The sequence below is a fragment of the Rhinatrema bivittatum genome, chromosome 2 (genome assembly GCF_901001135.1).
Source record: "Rhinatrema bivittatum chromosome 2, aRhiBiv1.1, whole genome shotgun sequence".
NCBI classification, from domain to species: domain Eukaryota; kingdom Metazoa; phylum Chordata; class Amphibia; order Gymnophiona; family Rhinatrematidae; genus Rhinatrema; species Rhinatrema bivittatum.
Genome location: NC_042616.1, coordinates 790461986 through 790469715, shown reverse-complemented (window position 1 = coordinate 790469715; position 7730 = coordinate 790461986).

Genomic DNA, 7730 nt, shown 5'->3' with positions numbered 1-7730 from the left:
AAGAACAAAAAAGCATAAATACTTTCTCCACAGATCAAAAACATTTTCTTTCATCATAAATGAGACAATATTTTTTTTAGGGCTCCAGTAGTTCTCTTCTGCTCAGAAGGCTTTCAATGAACTTCATGAGCTTTAACTTGCATCTACCCAACAAAAAGGTTCCATGTTTGCTTTTTTCAAATTTAGACTAGTAGAAACACATCTGAGCTAGAAACCAGAAATAGTGATGTTATTATGAAGTTGAATTAGGATCTGTTCTTGCACATATATATCAGTCTCACCAGAGATAAAATATTAATTCATTTTATGACACTCCTTAGCTACTGTACCTAGACTGGTCTGACAAAAAGCGAGAAAAATTTGTATGCAGGAAAAAACAAAACAAAAAAAAACCACAAAGAAAAATACTTTGATTTGATTCACACAGCATAAGGGGACACAAAGCAACACCTAAATATATTATAGCGTGACCTATTGAGAAGAAATATATTCAGTTACACCTGTATAGCATACAATAAAACCAAAAGTTAAGATAACACTGAGCTGTCAGAAGAACCTGAATGAATTGCAGTCCCCACCAGCATTTCACAGGTGTGGCATGCAGCAATGTGCTGTACAGCATTATGGGTATGCAAATATCAACTGATTCAGATAACTTTTTTGGTATGACAATGTCACATGACAACTGATTGCAGCGCTGCTGTCACTGCTGGGCTATTCCTTTCCCCCTTACAGGGCACAGAAAGCTCCTAGTTAAACAGCAGCATCCTTATTAATTTCTTTTACTAGGGGATAGGAAGCGGTATGATATTATAAGAGATTTGTTCAACCAAAAGAAAACATAGGGTTTGTCACTAAATCCCTGAAGCGGAAAGAGGAGCGTTAGGCTGTAAAAATCCTGCTGTTTCATTTCACCTGAATGAATAGAGGATATTTACATTACATGTTTCATACTTGCATTAAAGTCCACTTTGGGGCGAGATCAAACGAATCTGAATTAATTAAATATTGAGACTATTTTACAGAGTAGAGCAGCAGTTCCCACTTGCTGTGCTACGGCTGATGGGCAGGTGTGCTGCAACTACAGACTTCATTTTTACTTTCCCTCCCGGCTTGCAGGATGCTCTCCCGACAGCAGGGAGGGGGGTCAGAGAGCAGCGCTGATCTGCGGCTGCTCCTGCTTCCCTCTTGCTGCCTCTCCTCTGCAACAGAAACTGCATGGACCCTGTAATCTTGCCAGACCTGCTAGCCCCGTGCAGCTCAGACTGCAGAGGGAAGCCGACAGATGAGGAAGAAATAGCACCTGTTGGTTCAGGATGGTGGGAGGGGGAGGGGGGTGAGGGGGGGGGAAAGGAAAGTGATGATGCCAGGAAGATGGGAGACAGGAAAGGAAAAGGAAGATGATGTCAAAAGTGTGGGGACAGTGAAGAATGGTGATTATGCCAGGGGATGGGGAGAGGGAGATTGAAGGGGATGATGATGATGATGATGATGCCATCGGTGGGGAAGAAGGGTTGAGGGAAAGGGAAGGGGGTTAATGATGATGCCAGGGGAGTTTGAGTGAGAGGGATGGAGGCAGAGGAAAGATGATGGTGATGATGATGATGATGATGATGATGATGATGATGCCAGGGGGGGGGGGAATGGAAGGACAATGTTGGAGGGCAAGGGAAGGGGATGATGATGATTCCAGGTAGAGTGGAAGGAGAGGGAAGGGAATGGAGAAGGTGATGGTATTGGGGGGGGGGGGGGGGGGGGGGGAGAGGAATCGGGGAAGAGAAAGTAATGATGATGAAGGTGGTGATGTGCCATGATGAAGTGAACCATATGCCAGATGTGTCGCAAGAAAAAAAAAAGATGGGAACCATTTGTCCATAGGAAACTTCTGAATGCAAATTTTCTACTGATAGAAAGCTTGCACGCAGAAAATTGCAACTTCCATGCAAAAATTTGTGCACTTTAGCACAATCACCCCAAAGTGAGTTGTCCAAGATTGCATGTTCACAGAGAAGTCTTGAATCACAATGTAATGTTTTAATCAGTAGTCCACATTTTCTTTTGGAATTAATGTGGCTAAGTTGCCCAAACTTATTAAGATACTGAACAGGCATTTGCAGCATGCTGAAGGAAGCTGATAAATGTCAAAAACTATCTCAGTGAAACATGGGAAGTAAACACGTTGTTACTGGATTTTTTTTAATATGACAGAAACAGGCAGGAGGGTCAGAGAAGATGAATGCCTGAAGCAGTAGCTACTTGTGGGGTCTTTTTAGTGTAAAAAAATAATCTCTGGAAGCAAAAAGGATGTCAAGCTTATATAATGCTAAACCAGAGGCAAAATCCACTGATACAGAAGAGTTTGAAACCTTAAGGAATGATGGTCTTATTAGAGTCACTGCTAAACAAACAAGAATGCTTGCACTGAACAGGAGAACACACCAAAACGGTAACTTTGAAACGGGCACATGAGATAGGACTTCCAGACTCCTCTAGTTTAATAGCTTCCCTTCTCACCTGTTAGCCCAGACCTTTAAAACTCTGCTGATCTGCCTAGATTTTTTTGTTTTACAGCTTACGTGTCCTCTGTAGCAAAAGTATTATCAACATTATCAACATTATCAAGTATTATCAACATTATCAACATTATCAACATTATCAACATTATCAAGTATTATCAACATTATCAACCAGTCGCCCAGACTTTGCCTTAATCATGGTAATTAACATCCCTACCTCATAAGGGCAATTCATCAATGCTATAAGCACATTGACTGGCATATATATTCTTTTAATTTAAACCCCTGCATTCTTTTCTCAGATCCAAGTTATTTTATTCCCTTGTTTTATTGTAACTGCATTCCTTAGCCTTCTCTTGATCTATGTTTTTTACTACTATTATTATTATTATTATTTATTACTAAATGTTATTTTTTGATTTTGTTCCTATCCACTTGTTAATTGTGAACCGACATGATGCGATATTTATCGCGAATGCCGGTATAGAAAAACTTAAAATAAATAAATAAATAAATAAAAGTAAAATTTCGTGGTTGGGGACCCCGGTGTGCCCTATGGGGTAGATTTAAAAAAAAAGCACGATCGCGTACTTGCAGCAGGCGCAAACAAAAGTACGCTGGGTTTTATAAGATACGTGCATAGCCGTGCGTATCCTCTAAAATCCTGGATCGGCGCACGCAAGGCTGCCGATTTTGGGCAGCCTGCGCGCGCCGAGCCGCGCAGCCTGCCTCCGTTCCCTCTGAGGCCGCTCCGAAATCAGAGCGGCCTTGGAGGGAACTCTCTTTCGCCCTCCTCTCACCTTCCCCTCCCTTCCTCTACCTAACCCACCCCCCCCCGGCCCTATCTAAAACCCCTCTTACCTTTGTCCGTAGATTTACGCCTGCGAGAAGCAGACGTAAATCTACGCGCGCCAGCGGACTGCTGGCGCGCCGTCTTCCGACCCGGGGGCTGGTCCAGAGGCCTGGACCACGCCCCCAGGCCGGCACCACGCTCCCGGTCCCGCTCCCGAAACACAGCGTCATCGGGTCCTGCCCCCCTGACACGCCCCAGACACACCTCCTTCGACAAACCCTGGGACCTACGCGCGTCCAGGGGCTCTGCGCGTGCCGGCGGCCTATGGAAAATAGGCGCGCCGGCGCGCAAGGCCCTGCTCGCGTAAATCCGGGTGGATTTACACGAGCAGGGCTTTTAAAATCCGCCCGTATGTGAATAAGTATCTATGTGCTGATTTTAAGTTAAAATCCAAGAATGCCCATACCCCGGCCCCACCCATGCCTCTCCCCTTTTTTGAACTTTTCATTTGTGTGCGCAGTGGCAAACATGTGCGTATCTGGGTGGCTTTTTTTTAAGGGAGGAGGAATAGCCTAGTGGTTAGAGCAGTGGACTATGAACCAGGAGACCAGGATTCAAGTCCTGCTGTCGCTCCTTGTGACCTTGGGCAAGTCACTTTACCCTCCATTGCCTCAGCTACAAAAAACATAGATTGTAAGCCCTCTGGGGATAGAGAAAGACTTACAATACCTGAATGTAAACTGATGTGATATCTCAATTGAGATCAAATGCTGGTATATAAAATAATAAATAAATATCCACTTGGCATGCATTGACCTGCCATATTTGCACATCCCCTAATTTCTGCACACATCTGGCTTTTAAAATTCACCTTCAAGTTATTAAAAGGGATATTTCCTCATTAAACACTCATTAACCAAAGGACAGATGAACTACCAGCACAGTAAAAGGTCTTGTGACCCAGTTTCTTATGTTCTTAGTTTAAAATAATCAAAATGTTGGACTCCCAAAAATTGGAGTTGAATTTAGAATTTGGAAATAGCATTCAGGAGATTCCACAGGATCTAGAAAGTTTGGTTCCTAATACTTTCTTTTCTTCTTTTCTCTTTATCATACTTACAACAATAGCAGAAGAATTGATTTGAAAAGAAACGATGACAAAGCATACAAAAGGGAGAAAATATAATTTGAACAATCCAGTTAAATTTAGGAAAAATGAACCAAGAACTTAACAATTGTGCTTGCCCCCTCTGTAGGTCTCAGTATCGAGGAAACCATTTCGAGAAGAGGGAAAACAGCCTCTTAAAAAATCTAGAAAAGTAATAAGTTTAAGGCAGGATCATTTCCTATTAATAATCACGATTAAGCTAAGACAAGAACACGGAGCTATAGCTCAGGTCAATGTACAATGTGTTCAGCAAACTCATTATCCAATCCACAGCTTTCCTTCATTGCTTAGGGTCCAAAAATTATATAGCGAACATTTGAAAATCAAACAGTTACAAGGATATTGCAAGAAACATTCAGCACCCGAAGCAGTTACTTTCTGACCCATCTGCAGAAATAATGTAAGCTGGCCTTGTGTCACATTGCAAACATTAGGAAAAAATCCACACACACTTTAACTTATAAAAATAATTGTTTTCTAAAGCACAAGAAAAGTGTCAGCAGCAGATATTTATCAGACTTGAAGACAAAGGAAATTCGAGTGGCAGGCCTGGTCCCTTCCTCAGAAGGATTCCCCAGGTTATGCAGTAGGTCTAGCGTCTAGACGCCTGTCTGATACCTGTGCCTGCTCCAGGGCTACAGCTGAGCCTTCCCTTCATTTCCTAGGTGGGAGATTTTAAAAACCCGGTCTCAGTGGTAGCGCAGCTTCCGCCAGAATCCTAAGTTGCTGAGTTATAAACTACTTAAACATCTCCCCCTGCCTAATAGCTGTCATTTGGGGGACATTAAGTGCTTCTAAATCTAAATTGCTCAGTCTTTATCCATCACATTAAGTTTATAGCGAATTGTTAAATCATTTTGCAAAACAGAAACATTGACCTTCCGAATGGAAGCCATCTGAGCTTCCAGCATTTTTATTTTCCTGCTGTTTGCTATAGCTAGGGGTGTGCAAATAAAAAAAGTGTCCAGTTTAGTTCATTTTGTATCATTGGGGGGAGTAGGGGAGTGGGGTTGTGGCCAAATTTTGTTTGCCTGGGGTGTTTTTCTTTGGGTTTTATTTGTTCTGGGCGACTAGTGCACACTATGTCTGAATAGTAGGGATGTGAATCGTTTTAGGACGATTAAAATTATCGTCCGATAATTTTAATATCGTCTTAAACCGTTATGGAACACAATACAATAGAGATTCTAACGATTTATCGTTATAAATCGTTAGAATCGTGAGCCGGCACACTAAAACCCCCTAAAACCCACCCCCGACCCTTTAAATTAAATCCCCCACCCTCCCCCAAATGAGTTAAATAACCTGCGGGTCCAGCGGCGGTCCGGAACGGCAGCGGTCCGGAACGGGCTCCTGCTCCTCAATCTTGTTGTCTTCAGCCGGCGCCATTTTCCAAAATGGCGGCGAAAAATGGCGGCGGCCATAGACGAACACGATTGGACGGCAGGAGGTCCTTCCGGACCCCCGCTGGACTTTTGGCAAGTCTCGTGGGGGTCAGGAGGCCCCCCACAAGCTGGCCAAAAGTTCCTGGAGGTCCAGCGGGGGTCAGGGAGCGATTTCCCGCCGCGAATTGTTTTCGTACGGAAAATGGCGCCGGCCATACGCGTATGGCCGGCGCCATTTTCCGTACGGAAAATGGTGCCGGCAGGAGATCGACTGCAGGAGGTTGTTCAGCGAGGCGCCGGAACCCTCGCTGAACGACCTCCTGCAGTCGATCTCCTGCCGGCGCCATTTTCCGTACGAAAACGATTCGCGGCGGGAAATCGCTCCCTGACCCCCGCTGGACCTCCAGGAACTTTTGGCCAGCTTGTGGGGGGCCTCCTGACCCCCACGAGACTTGCCAAAAGTCCAGCGGGGGTCCGGAAGGACCTCCTGCCGTCCAATCGTGTTCGTCTATGGCCGCCGCCATTTTTCGCCGCCATTTTGGAAAATGGCGCCGGCTGAAGACAACAAGATTGAGGAGCAGGAGCCCGTTCCGGACCGCTGCCGTTCCGGACCGCCGCTGGACCCGCAGGTTATTTAAGTCATTTGGGGGGGGTTCGGGAGGGTGGGGGATTTAATTTAAAGGGTCGGGGGTGGGTTTTAGGGGGTTTTAATGTGCCGGTTTTGCGATTTTTCGATTTTTCGATTTTTCACGATTTTTCACGATATTTTACCCCCCCAAACGGCAACAATACGATTCCCTCCCCCTCCCAGCCGAAATCGATCGTTAAGACGATCGAGGACACAATTCACATCCCTACTGAATAGTGTGTGTTATAAGCAATGAATGTGCACTATCTAGAAATATTGCATACCATTTGCAAATAGCAGTGTACTATCTGGAAATAGCACTATTTCATGAAACAAATAATCCAAAAACATTTTTTGTGTCACCAGGGATTCATTTCTTTAAAACACACTAAATCAAAAAAGGGCTTTTTCGATGCTTATTCCTTATTCATTTTAAAGAAATGCATATCCTAGAAGCCTGTTCCTTGAGGTCCCCTAAATTCCCCATTTTAACTCCCATTCTTCAGTTCACAAATTCTTTTTGAATTTGGCGGGACAGGGCTCAAGGCGAAGAAAGGAGGGTAGAGAATTCCATCGCGAGGGACCAGCAATGGAAATGGCACGATCTCTTGTGGATGAGAGGTGTGCCTTCTTTAGAGAGGGTACCTGGAGAGAGCCTTTATGATGCACACTCACCTAAAGTGTTCCATCTTTAAAAATGGCATGGGCCATCCAGTGCTCTTACCATGTGACAGGGGCCGGCCAATGGCACGGATACCCTGTCAAATGGGAAGGGCAAAGGGCCATCGGCGCCATTTTTATTAGTGGCAGCCGACGGCCCTAGAGCGGGAGATTGCTCCCGGGACCACCACTGGACCACCAGGTAATTTAAAACATTTTTCGGGGCGTCGGGAGGGTGGGGGAAGCTAAGGGAGATGTTTTGAAGGGTCGGGGTGGGTTTAGGGATTTTTTTTGTGTGCCGTTTTTCCCACCCTCCCCCAAAACGATAAGAGAACCCCATGAACAATTTTGTGGGGTTTTCCTATCGGTTTTGGGGAGCCCCCGATTTCTGACGTCTTTGAAAATATCGTACGATATTTTCAATCATCAGAAATATGATTCACATCCCTACCCATTAATACTTAAACATTTATACTTAATATGTTGTGTGTTTTTTTTATAGATTTTATCAATTTGTTATTGTTTTTTGATGTGACATGAACCATTCTACACTACTTTGGATAAAGAGGTTTTTGGAAAA